General features: G+C 42.8%; 1 pseudogene; it reads right to left on the minus strand.

Annotated features, from left to right (window-relative positions):
- Positions 1–558: 558 nt before the first annotated feature.
- LOC134361691 (pre-mRNA-processing factor 19-like) lies at positions 559–13258 on the minus strand (annotated as a pseudogene).
- Positions 13259–14116: the final 858 nt, after the last annotated feature.

A 14116-nucleotide genomic window follows, 5' to 3' on the forward strand; every position in this document is an offset into this window, starting at 1 on the left:
TTTAAGAAAGAAAGGGACAAATAAAAAGGGACAACGGGCTTCCAGGTAGCTGACCCACCTCGTTCTCCCTCGTCTTGCCCTTCCCAGCTCAGGGTATTCTTGCTGTACACAGACATGGAGAGGTCGCTGTGTTTATAGTTTCCTTTTTTTTAAAAAATGAAACTAGACCACTGCTTATAAAAACCTGCACAGGGCATGAGCATTTAAGCTCATCGCTTTTTTCGTTCCTTTAGCTTAAGCTCTCCCTATCTCACAAGAACTAATAAAAAATGGGTATGGATTAGCGAGCACTACCAACTTAAAAATTGACATTAGGGGAGAGGCCCAAGGCTCTGCCCCTAAGCCTTCGCAGAGTGACAGTTCTCCTCACACATCTGTTTCCATGGGGTCTGGAGGTTGCATGGATTAGAGTGTCTCTGCTGCCATGGCCCCAGGGTCACCACTCAGACAAGAAGGAAATGAAGTAACTGACCCTCCCCTCCCCATACATTTACCCATCCTTGGTAATCCCTGTCCAATTCCTCCTCACCCCATCCTCCCAACCCTACCTCTACCCTGCTACTGAGATGAGGCCCAGACTCCATAAAAAGGGGGAGAGCTGTAGAATCCAAGGCTCCTTTCCATGACTGTTGAAGCGATGAACATGATGTGGTGTGAAAAGGCCACACCTGTGGTCAGACACTATGCTCTGCAAAGTGAAGATTCTCTGTCAGCTGAGGGAAGATGTAGATTTGCACATCCACATCCCCAAGAGCCAGTTAGGTGCCATTCTGGCCAAAGATCAGTGACTTGTTATCCAGCACCAACATCTTAAGGGTCTTAACTTCGTGCAGATCCCAGAGTTTGACAGAGGAGTTGTTTTCTGCTGTAGACGGGTAGCAGCCTTTCACAGAGAAGGGAATGCAGGTGGTGGGCCTTGACTCATCAGGGAAGTTGGTTTCATTGGCATGCTTCTTCAAATCCAGCTCTTATTCTTCAAGTCCATCAGGGTGGAAGTGTACATAGGCAAGAGAACATCAGAGGTCTTGTGTGTCACCTTGGAGAGAACACACCCTGTCTGGAAATCAGAGAAGACTCAGGACTGGGTATTGAAGGATCACCAGTGTCATGGAGGCTGAGATCTGTCAAAAGCTATTCTGAGCCCAAATATCCTGTACATAAAAGGCATTTGGGATCAACCAAATCGTGCTATTGGTGTCTGGGAGACAGAAAACAATTGAGAAGGCTGAAACCCCACACCGGTGGCTTTCTCCATGTGGCCTTTTCAGCTGGCCAGGATTTGCTCAGAACTCTTGTTGAGGAGGACAACATTTTTATCTGCCCCACTAGGGTCTGGGGTTAAGGAGGGGCAGACGTCTAGTGTGAAGATCCCTGGGAATCTGGTTGTGCACAGCCCCACGCGGTACCACCTGCTGTGTTCGCTGAGCTTTCCTGGCTTCTCCAGCTCCTCACGCAGTTCTTGCAGCCTTCTTCACTTTGGGTTAGCCAGTTCTTCCTTTGGGCGAAGCTTCTGGATAACCTCGAGACTCATGCCCATCAGCTTTCCAATCCATTGGTTTACTATGAATCACAAGGATTTCTCTGAAAGTAAAATTACAACTTCAATGCATCGAGAGAACTTCCTAGAGTATAGTTACCAGTTTGTATAGTAAAGATGAAAATGATGACTTGGGCTGGATTTTTAGACAGTGCATGCATGAAATATTATATTCAGTGTATGTTTTCATTCATGTGCACATACACCCCCTCACCCCAAACCATCACACATGACAGATAATTCTTATACAGAGTCAACAAAGTGATTGACACATGATTGTACCCTTCTTTTGCAGATAAGGTAAGTGAGGCTTAGAGTTTATCCAAGGACATGAAGTCAGTCAAGGCAGAAGAGATTCACATACATATTTGTGGTGAGTTTTTAGTAGCTTGAGGAAATAAGGTTACCTCAGTCAACAATGATGACAGTAAATGTAGTACTAAGAGTTTACTTTTGTGTACAACTTTGTAGTTTATAAATCCCTTTTACACACATCATCTCATTTGATCCTCATGAAAATCTTAACAGAGAAAAAACTTTTTTTCTAAACAGATAAAAAATTAAATTTCAGGATTTCCTGGAAGTCACAGAAAAGGAACAAGGAGCAGCACATTTCTCACTGTGGCCCCAAAATACTGCAAACTCTTCAACCTGATGTCATGCCTTTTTTGTGGATTCTTTAAATATTCCTTTCTGTAAAAATGATTTGCATAGCTAGATGCTTATGGCATAGAGTTAAAAGTTAACTGGACTAGATTGAGTGAACTCTCTGACTGTGTATGATTGTATATTCTTTTTATAGAGTTAACTGGTCTTCTACGGGTTAAAATAATAATCACTAGTCAGAAATGGAGTTTGAGATCATGCTGGGTCAGTAAAGGAAAAGTCAGTTAGAATCAAACTTAGTCCGAAATTCAAGAGGCAGCAGCCTGTAAGAGGAGAGGCACTGAGTGGACCTGTTAACTCTGCTTGTCTGGACTCCATTCCATGATCATCCGGCTTCCTTGAACTTGCCCATTTCTTCTTACAAGTTGGAGACTGAATGTGAAAAAAAAAAAAAAATCCTCTTGTAAAATGATTCAAATTACAAGCCATGCTGATAATGAGTCAGTGACCTCATCTTTGTTCATAAGGGAGTGTATTTGCATATATGTATAGCATGGGTAAATTTTGTTCAATCTGGCATTATTCTTCTAAGTGAGTACTTCTTGATTTCTTCCAGTAATATTTAGGGTTCAGCTTGGGGGAAAGTAAGGCACCTGTTTTTGAGACCACAGTTGGGTCAATTTACCTTACAAAAATCACAATTTATCTTACACGTGGATATGCAATATGTGTACAGTACACTTAAGCTATCTCAAATATTTATCTCCACCCTATTTAGTTGGGTTAGGATAACATTAACTAAAGCTGTATGAGATGAGCTCACTTACTGTTGTTGAAACATTGACCCTTCTGTCACAGGAGCAGAAAACTCAGCAATTCCAGTAATTTTATTATCAACAGTAGCTTTAGCAAAGCATTATCAATCTCTGAAGCCAAGGGAGCTCCTGACTAGCATGTCAATAGCTGTGTATTCTCTTGATTTAAAGATTACATCATCTGCTGCAGAGACAGCCTAAGTATCTTAAGTACAGGTCCAAACCAATTTAAATATCTGCTGTTCTACCATTTCTCATACTGAGAATTTTTTCTACCTTGAGAAATAAGATCCAAAACACATATCTCTTAAAATTCTTGATGAAGTAGAAAATGGGTCTGTCATGAGGAATCTGATCAAAGACTTTCCTTTTCCACTGATAATAATTGTGGAAGATTATAATGCCTAGATGCAATTTGTGTATGTGTGTGTGTTGTTGGGTTGAATTAGTGTTAGTATATTATCTAAGCCATAATATTGCTATTGCAAAACATATTTTTATTTTCCACATATTTAATTGGCACTTCTCTAAAATAATAGGCAACACAAAAATAAAATGTATTGCTCTGTTGGCTGATGTCTGGTAACAAGACAACAAAAGTCACAATGACAATGTTGGGTCCATAATTTTGACAGTTTTGCAGTGTCTTCTGTAATTAGTCTGAGAATCAAATGCTGTTTTACTCAGCCATCTGATAAAGTGGAAGAATTTAACTTACTCGAGATTAATAAAGTTTCAAGAAACATTAAAATGTCACTGAACTCTTAAATGTAGGTGAAAGAAAGTGAGCCAAAATGCCAGGTACCGATCAAGCTTTATTAAAGGAAAAGCATCTGCTGGGCTGCCCTCAAAATGGAGGACAGAACCAGGCTGGGGGGCCGGGGGGGGTGAGCTTATATAGACTGTAGGAAAGGCTGATGTAATCAGGGAGGGGTTTGGTGCTGGTGTGGAGGAGTTTCTATTTCTCAGAAACCATGAGGCTTCTTGTAAGGGAAAGGCGGGCAGCCATTTTGTGCTGAGTGTGTGTAAAATGGCACTGGTCACATCCAAGATGGTGCCAGTCACATCCAGAACCTGTCATTCCTGCCTTTTATGTAGAGGGAGAAGGGAAAAGGGGTGGTGGTGGTGGTCTCATTCATCTGAAGCTACTTCTTGTCAGAGATGGGCAAAGATATGAAAAAAATAAAAGATTTATGTTGGCAGGTAAAACAGTAAGGTGGCAGGGTATTGGTTTCATGCAGGGAGGCTGTATTCTTCCGGGGAAGGGTCGCTGATTCTGAGGGGCTAATATCCTCCTCCCATGAAGAATTCAGTGGCCTTTTGATTGGAGAAAGCCTGCATACTTTCCTGTAAGAAACTAGAGAAACACCGAAAGAGGCAGGGACCAAGAAGGATAAGTCCCATTGTGGTCAGGGGTCAGATGTGTTTTGTCCTGAAGATCTCCCCCATCACAATAGCCTAGGTGAGTGGTTTGGGTGAAGCAGAAATGTTTTGTCGGGGGGGGGAGGGCACTGGGATCCAGCAGAATCCCCTTTGGAAAGAGCTATCCAGTAGATTTTACCCCTGTAAGAACATGATGTAGCAGTTGTCTGGTCATAGCATGTCATGGGAAGGTATGTCAGAGATGTGAATGTGTCCTGTACGGTTCTCCTGAGGATTCTAGGTAGCAGACCTGGGAGGTTGGAAAGTGTCCTCCACCCACCAAGTCCCTGTTCACATTGTGAACAGGGTGTGGCATATGTCTCTGTTAGGAAAAGAAGCAGGAAGAAAAAAGGCAAGTGTTCAGGGGCTGAGAGGTTGAGAGGGTGCATAGTAGGAAAAAGGAGTAGAGGGTAACCTCATCGGGGGTGTAATCATAGAGGGCACCCTGCCAGGCTAATCAGTTACCCACTCAAGGATGTCTTCAGCACTGGAGGTGGCGGGTCAGGACCAGTCTTGGAGCAGCTCCTGTGTGAAGGACATGAAGTGGGTCTGCAAGAGTAAGAGGATAATCACCAGGGGAAAGATCATCCTTCTTCTGGGATTGGGGGAAGAGTGGAGGTTCTGGAGATTTTCAGTTCTGTGGGTCCTAAAATGGATGAAGTGTAAGGAGATATTGGGTTGGGGGTTGAGCAGAGGGACCCCTCGGACTTGGTGTTAACAGATTCTTTGGGTATTCTTTGGGTAAAGCCTCAGGTGCTAGTTTTAGGATAAATGATACCAAGGGGCCTTTCCTAGTACTTTTACTGCCGTGGGAGTGGTGAGAAGTATTTTATAAGGCCCTTCCCATCACATGGTGATGGAGGTTTTGGGATTCAGGTTTTAATATACACTTGCTGTCCCAAATCTCAGTTTAAAGTCTGAGAGGGTGGTGGGGAAAGGATGAGGTAATAGAAGGTTGGTCTGTTCCCTAAGAAGATCCCTAATGAGTGAAAGAGTAGGGAGATACTGGCCTAAAGCCGATGAGTTGGAAGGGAGATGTGTGAGAGTGAAAGGTCTACTGTACATAAGCTCAAAGGGGCTGAGGCTTGTGGGCTTGTGGGGGGCAGCTCGCAGGCTGGTGAGTGCTAAAGGGAGAACTTGAGTCCAAAGGAGATGAAGTCCCATGGTCAGCTTGGTGAGATGTGTTTTTACGAGGTAATTGGCTTTTTCTACTTTGCCTGATGACTGAGGCCAATATGGTATATGTCCTGTGCTGTGAGTTGTGTGATTTGACACATAAATGCTGGGCCATTATCAGACTGAAGGCTGGTGGGCGAGCCAAAATGAGGGATGATTTCTGAGGTGAGAGCATGTGTTACTGCTCTAGCATCCTCTGAAGTGCAGGGAAAAGCCTCAATCCAACCTGAAAAGGAATTTACTAAGGTTAGAAGATAGCATGTCCTTTTGTGGGGAGGCATGTGAGTAAAGTCAATTTGCCAATCCTGGCCAGGAGTGTATCCTCTGGCCTGGTGGGTGGGAAAGGACCAAACTTGGAGGCCACCTTGATTGGAGCAATGAGTACACAAAGGATAATTTTGAGTGATTTAAGTAACTTGGCCATGTGGGAAGAGTAATATTAGGACTGAGGAAGGAGTAGTAGGGTTTCATAGCCTGTATGAACTGAATTATGGAAATCTAAAAGGATTTTCTCGGCTTGTGTGGTAGGGAGGACATAGCAACCAGAGAGAATATACCAGTTGTCCTTCCTCTGTGCTCCCAACTGTTGAAGGTGTTGTATTTCTTAAGGTGTGTATTGGGGTAAGGGCATGGGGGCCATGAGAAGGACGAGTCGGAGAGGAAGAGTGGGAGCCTGGTGATTGAGCAGCCTCTTTTGAAGTTAGATCCACCAGTTTGTTTCCCTGGGCTATGGGGTCATTGGAGGTTTGGTGTTCCCCACAGTGTATAACCCCAACCTCCTTTGGGAGTTGTGCAGCCTCAAGAAATGTCTTGATAAGAGGTCCACTTTCTATGGGTCCTCCCTGTGTGGTTATGTTCTCTCTCCTTCCATAGGTCTGTGCAGGAGTGTAGGATGTGGTAAGCATACTGAGAGTCAATATATATATTGACTTGTTTGTTACTTGCCAGAGTGAGAGCGTGGGTGAGGGCAATGAGTTCTGCCTATTGGGAAGTGGTGTTAGGGGGCAAGCGGGCAGCCTCAATAGCTTGTGTTAGATTTACTATGGCATAACCCCCCCCAGGGGTGGGCATGGAGGTGGCGCTCCATCTATGAACCATGTATGTTGGGGCCATGTAATGGGATGTGGGAAAATGTGTGGAAAGGGATTGAGAAAGAGGCCTAAAGCCTCCATGCAATTATGTTCTAAGGGTCATGAGTGTTTTGGGATGAGAGTGGCTGGATTTAGGAGAGGGCAAGGTTTGAAGGAAAACTGGGAATTCTCAATGAAGGTAAGGTGGATAAATTGTAGGCAGGGAGGGTAGACACTTGACATGGTCTTATGGCTGAGAAGGTCTTGAAGATGATGGGGGAACAAATAACTTTTTGTTGTCCAAAAGTTAGTTTAGAGCTTTCTTGTGCTAAAACAGTGGCTGCAGCAAGGCCTGTAAACAAGGGGCCCATCCTCTGGCTGTGGTATCCAATTGTTTAGAGAGGTATACAACTGGGGAGAAAACATCTCCTGCCTCTTGCCCCCAAATCCCAACTGCCAATCCTTGGGTATTGGTGATGTATAGGATAAAAGGATGAGATAGGTTTGGGAGGGATAGAGCTGGGGCTGTGAGGAGAGCAGCTTTTAATCACTGGAGGGAGAATGAATGGGCTTTGTGGGATCTAAGGGAATGGCAGGATCCCCTTTGGCTGCCTCATAAAGTGGCTTTGCTAGCAGCTGAAGTTAGGAATCCACACGCGAAGATACCCTGCCAGCCCCAAGAAAGAAAGGATTTCACCTTTGTGGCAGGAGTAGGGAGTTCAGAAATTAAACTCTTATGATCCACCATTATTTCTCTGGTGTTGGGGGTGAGGTGGACTCCCAAATAGGTGACTGTAGGGCAAGAAATTTGGGCCTTGCTAGGGGACACTTGATATCCCCTGGAGGCCAAGAAATTAAGGAGAGCAACAGTGTGGGCCTATGAATCCTCATAGGAGGGGCTACAAAGGAGGAGGCCATCCACATATTGTACTAAAGTGCTGGAGGTTGGAGGAAGTTCAGATAAGTCTTGAGCTAAGGCCTGGCCAAAGAAGTGGGAGCTATCCCGAAATCCCTGAGGTAGTACTGTCTGGGTGAGTTGTTGGGAACAATGTGTATTAGGATCAGTCCAAGTGAAGGCAAACAGGTTTTGACAGGAAGGGTGTAAGGGAATAGAACAAAAAGGCATCTTTGAGGTCAAGTACAGAGAAGAAGCAGGTTGTTGTTGGGATTGTGGATAGAAGAGTATAGGGGTTAGAAATGATTGGGGTTATGGGTAAAATGTTCGCATTAATGACCCTGAGGTCTTGAAGTAAATAGTATGAGCCATTAGGCTTTATAGGATGGGTGTATTAAAAGGTGAGTGGGTAGGCCGTAAGAGATGAAAAGAAAGGAGTTTGTATATGATGGGTTTTAAGCCTATTAGGTGTTTGTTAGTGATGGGGTACTGTGGGACATTAGGGAACAAAGAGGGGTTCTACAACTAAACAAGGATAGGGGAATGGTGTGTAGCAATGGAGGGAGAAGAAGTGTCCCATACTATGGGATTAACCTTTTCCGAGGTGAAGGGGAAGGTGGAAGCCTCTTCTTCTTCTGGACTGGGCTGTAACAGAAGTATTGTAGCTGGAGTTAAAGTATTTAGGGTAAGAGTAGCTTTGAATTTGAAAAGAACATCCTGTCCTAGTAAAGGGGCTGGGCATTGAGGCATTATTAAAAATTTGTGGGTAAATTGTGTGTGATGTAGGGTGCAGGAAAGGGGTTGAGTGATCCATGGGTGGTATTCTGATCCTGTAACCCCTACTATTGTGATAGAGGATGGGGTTGTTGACCCTGCATATTCAGGAAGGGTAGAATAAGTGGCCCCTGTATTGATGACAAAAGAGATTGGCTTACCTGCTTCAAAGCAAGTTACCCTGGGCTCACATGTGGTGATCTCTGTGGGGTCCCCAAGCCCTGGGCATCATCAGTCCTCCTCTTGGGTGAAGCCAAGAAGCTCCAGTATGGATGGCTGTGAAGCTAAAGGTTGTGGGTTAGGAACTGAGCCACTCCCTCTCTGGCTCAGTTTGCAGTGAGGACAGGGCCTGGGACAAAGGCTGGGGTTAGAACAGAGCCCAGTGGCCCAGTTGACCTCATTTGAAGCAGTTCCTGGGTGGCTTGCCCCTAGAGGCAGCTGGCTTAGGAGTATGTGAGCCTTGCATGGCATTAGCCAGGAGTTGATATTTGGCCTGATTTCTTTTGTAACGAATTTTTTTCCCCTCCTCCTCCCTATTGTTAACATCCTTGAAAGCAGCATTGAGGAGGTCTTGGGTCATATTGGGACCATCCTCAAGATTTTTTAGCTTTTTTCCCAAAGATCAAGGGCTGATTGGATAATGAAATAAGAGTGTAAGAGGGCCCTGCCTGCAGGGGAGTTCGGGTCTATTTGTGTGTATTTATGTAAAGACTCAGAGAGGTGGGTTAGGAATTCACTGGGATTTTTAGTGGATCTTTGTGTGATTTCTCTAAGTTTGTCATAATTGACCGCCTTGTGAGTAGCATTTTGGAGGCCATGAAGTAGGTGTGTGATCATTTATCCCAGAGATCCCGGTCCCCGTGGACAGCCTGGTAGTCCCAATTTGGGTCTGTGCAAGGTATGGCAATGGTTCCCACGGGCTGCCTATTATATGGAACATGTACCTCATCTGCCTGTTGTTGGGCCATTATCCAGACCTGCTCTCTGTCCTTGGGGGACAAAGTAGTAGTGAGGATCATAAAAATATCATGCCAGGTGAGATCATATGACTGGGTGAGATATCTAAATCCTTAAGATATATGTCCAGGTTGCACTGGAAAGATCCTAGTCATTTTTTGATTTGGGAGAGATTGGAAAGAGAAAAGGGTATATGTACCCAGATAATTCCCTCTGTCCCAGCCACTTCACAGAATGGATATAAAGGAGCTAGAGCTGAGGACAAGCATTTCAAGACCAGGTAGGGGGAAGAGAGGGAAAAGGTGAAGGGGCTAGTGATGGATCTGGAGCATAAGAAGGTGGTCAGGGAGTAGAGTGGTCTGATGGATCAAAAGATTGAACCAAGTCTGGAAGGGGAGGTCAAGTGTGAGCTAGGAGAATTTGAGGTGTAGGGCAGTCTTGACAGAGGGAAGAATGCGTTCAGAGATAGAAGAAGGCTTGAACATAAGGAATCTCTCTGCTTTTGCTGCTTCAGTGACAAAAGTTGTCTAAATCTCTGAGAGTATCTAAATTGAGAGTGCCATCTTGTGGCCACTGGGATCCATTGTAACGAGCCATTTGAGTTTTAATGTCTCCCTGCAGGCTGAGAGATTGTCCAAGAAATAGCCTGGAGGCATAGAGTGTGGAGTACAGTAGAAAACAAGACATTTAGGTTTAATGTCTCCCTGGAGGCCAAGAGGTATGATGGAGTTTGGATGTGTTGTCCCCTCCAAAACTCATGTGGAAATTGATCTCCAATGTGGCAGTGTTGGAAACTGATTGAGTTATGGGGGCAGATCCCTTATGAATGTATTAATGTTCTCCCTGGGAGAGGGGGGCAGTAAAGAGTGACTTCTCACTCTATTAGTTCCCATAATAGCTCATTGTTTATAGGACTCTGGCACCTTCTCTCTGTCTCTCTCTTGCTTCCTCTCACCATGTGATCTGCTCGTACCCACCAGCAGCCTGCTACTTTCTGCCATGTGTAGAAGCAGCCTGAGGCCCATGCCAGATGCAACTGTCCCAGAATTGTAAGCCAAATAAACCTCTTTTCTTACAAATTACCCAGTCTCAGGTATTCTGTTATAGCAACACAAAACTGACTAAAACAGGGTAAAGTGGCCAGGAGACAGTCCAAGGGCATAGTGCACAGAGGTTTGGATTGTGAGGATCCCATATAGAGGGTGAGAAAGGAAACGGGCAGTCCTAGTAGAAGAAGAGTGCCAACAAAGTGTGTCCTCTCTGCTGTGCACCTTCCTTTTGAGAGAAAAACCACCAACCAGCTAGAGGAGCATCCTCCAGTAGCAGGCAGTCATGAGAGGTGTTCCTTTGGCCAGGCATCTGGGCTTTGAGAAGTAGAGAGAGAGAGAAAGTTGGGGGAACCCATGGCGAGAGAGGACTGACCCACTGACTCACCATGAATTGAGGCTGATTTGGATGCATTGGTCTGAAATGGCAAAAGGAGAGAGTCCCAGAGGTACCCAGTTTGGCAGGTCTGTGAAGGGTAGCTGAGGGCCAAAATCCCAGGTGGGGATCATCCAAGAATGTGGCCAGAACCCTTCTCGGGTTTTGTTACCAAAATGAAAGAAAGTGAGATGAAACGCTGGGTACTGATCAAACTTTATTAAAAGAAAAGAATCTGCTGGGCTGTGCTCAAAATGGAGGACAGCACCAGATGTGGGGGGTGAGAGAGCTTATATAGACTGTAGGGAAGGCTGATGCAATCAGGGAGGGGATTCGTGCTGGTGTGGAGGAGTTTCTATTTCTCAGAAAACATGAGACTTCTCATAAGGGAAAGGCTGGTGGCCATTTTGTGCTGAGTGTGTGTAAAATGGCACCGATCATGTCCAAGATGGCGCTGGTCATGTCCAGAACCTATCAGTAGGTAAGTCAGGACATGATACTATTTGTTTTGTTTGTTCTTTAAGGAATAAATAAATGAAGTGTTACTAATAAATTGCTACTGCATTGAAATATTTTAAGATGCTTAAAAAACTTACACTTTTTGTTTTAAAAGGATAAGCAATGTCTAGAAGAGCAAATGACTTTTAATTCAGCTTGGAATTAATATTAAAAGTATGCATTAATAATGAAATTAGCACACAATCATCAGACTGGAATCATCTGGCGTATTAATTTTACATGCAATATTATTTTAAAAGGACACTAAAAAGGAAAACACAAACTAAAATCAATTATTTTGACACCTCCATAGGAGCCTACGGGTGTATGTACGAGTGAATATGTTTGTGTGCATGCATGTGTTTTCAGAAAAGTAGACTACGAAATGATCCTTGTTAAAGTATTCAACAATTTTATAACCGATAAATCAAAGAAGCTTAACTTGGCAATAAGCTAAATGCTATTTGTTATATCTATTTTTTTCTTATTCTTGATGAAAATTGAAGAAAGCAGGTTGTATGAAATATCATTCAATTCCCAGACTATTTTTACTGGGTTCAAAATTTTCTTTTTTCCCCCCAAATATTTTAGTCACTTTAATTTCTCTCCTTAGGATCATTTCCAAATTTTCGATATCTCTGCATGGAAGTTTAAGAAAACTTGCAATGAAGAGGATTTTTTTTACCTTGCACCACGCCCTCAACTTTATCACTGTACCTCTGATTCACACTCAGTAGTTGGTCCTTTAAGATTCCTAACTATTTCCAGGTGGATTATGCCTAGTCTGTGACTTTCTCTACTATAATTGCTATCAAAGGATAGTAATAGACAGGACTTGCCATTGGATGTTGAAACTGTGTGAAGAAAGGACATATTTTTTGAGCAGTAAGGGATGTTTATAATTAGGCAATCAATGATAGAACTCAGCCACTAACATTTTTAAGGCAAGGGTGGAACTGTACAATCAGTTGGCAGTTGGATTGGATGGAATTTAAAGTCCTTTCCAATGCCAATGTTTTATTATTCTAAATACTGTAGCCAAAATTTGTAATTTCAAGGACCAGGCCTGTTCTAAATACTGTAAATTACAGACCGATATCTGTAATTTCAGGAACTAGAACTGGTATATGACCAAGACCATGTGCTTGGCATGAGAAGGTAAAGAAATGATGAATAGGTACATATAGCAGGACAAGAGGTGTTGGTGGTTCAGGTCAAGGTCTTATGGGAAGTGAAAATAGAATGAGGGATGCTGAGGAGTAGACTCACTATTAATGGGTACGATAGCTGTAGGCAAAAATGATGAAAGCAGATGATATTTGTTCTTAACATTTTCCACTTTCTTTAAGGTAAGCTAATTATATTTTGCTTCCACAGCCCATGGGGTTTTAGTTAAAATATCATTTGTAAGAGAAAGGTATGCAAAATAAGTTATTGATATGATTTTTTAAAGGGCAGCTATGCAATAGAGAAAACATCCCTTTAATTTTGCTTCTGTGGTATCTTGTGGAAAATAACCCAAAAATGTCATTAGCACTACTTCATCTACAAGATCCTATCAACCTAAATCAAATTGAATAAACGATTGTTTTTTAAACCAGGGACCTTCTATATATAAAAACTTACAGGCATATAGCATCACTCTCCCCTGTACTTCCCTTCACTACACTCTTCTGTTATCAGTGAACGTAACGCAACAAGGTTGCAGCTAGGATTCTGCATTCTGTGCTGTGGTTGGAAAAGGCCACGTTGCCATTTACATAAGCCTCTATTACCAAATTATCTTACACAGGTTGTGAAGGGAGGTGCAGAGACAGCTTTTAAGTATTCTGTGGTTAAATCCACTCAGGTGAGCCTGTCAGACTCCGTTCAATGGTAAAGAGTCTCCATAGTAATCTGATTCTAGCCGTACACGTCATATTCTGATACTTGTGAAATATATGCTAAGTGTTTATTCGGATAATTGCGAAATATATGCTAAGCTGCCCACGATCTTGGAAACCTACAGGTCACTCACCTTTTGCATGAGGCTGGCTTCACAGAAGCTCTTGCAGACCTTCTTTCTGCTGCTGTTTGGTAATGGCATGATTTGGTAATGGAGGAAATGCATTAAAAGAAAGGAGCATCATGGAGAATTTGAGCGTATCACACTGAGCTCATTTTGACCTAGTACACCCTCCCTCCACATGAGTAAGGTACTTTCCAACCAAGGAATCCCAAAAACCAATTTAATAATTACCTTAATATATACACATTCCAACATTTACCTCTGCGTGTGACCACTATGTTGAAACCAAAAAGAGCTATTTGGGATTGAAAAATACATGGAACTATTCCATCAAGAAGAATATAGCAGATTTTCTCTGTAAGAAGCTGGAGGTGTTACTCAGGCCTACTTTTAGTAGAAGTGGTTGCAGACATTACTTTTAAAAGAGCACTTGGTGCCAGCTGGATGTGACCAAAGGAAAATGATTTTAAATCAAATAACAACAGGCTGTAGAAAATCTTGCCATCTAATAGATTTTAAGGCTCTGTAATTGCAGAATGTGTTATATCTTCAGTGCTAATAAGAATATTCTCCTGTAATCAGATGCTAGATAGACTCACACCCCAGGCTGAAAATTTTAAGAGGTCAAATAAAGTGTCCCAGATATAAAAGGGATACAAGTTTTGACCATCCAAATTATTGGGAAATCTAATCAATCTAGATTTTCTCAGATATAATTTATTTTCGAATATTCATAAAATAAGTGTTAGGATTGTGAATAACCTTGTTTTTCTTCCACCACACATTTTTGAGTGTTCAGCTTGCCCTACTGCATACTCAAAAACATGGATGAGATAAAAATGAATGATGAAAAATGATATGAGTCTCTTATTTTTCTGTATTAGCAATACCAGTCAAAATACATTCTTGGTTCATTTTTGTGTTAATGAAAATTAT

Source organism: Cynocephalus volans, chromosome 13 (assembly GCF_027409185.1).
Source record: "Cynocephalus volans isolate mCynVol1 chromosome 13, mCynVol1.pri, whole genome shotgun sequence".
Lineage (NCBI taxonomy): Eukaryota > Metazoa > Chordata > Mammalia > Dermoptera > Cynocephalidae > Cynocephalus > Cynocephalus volans.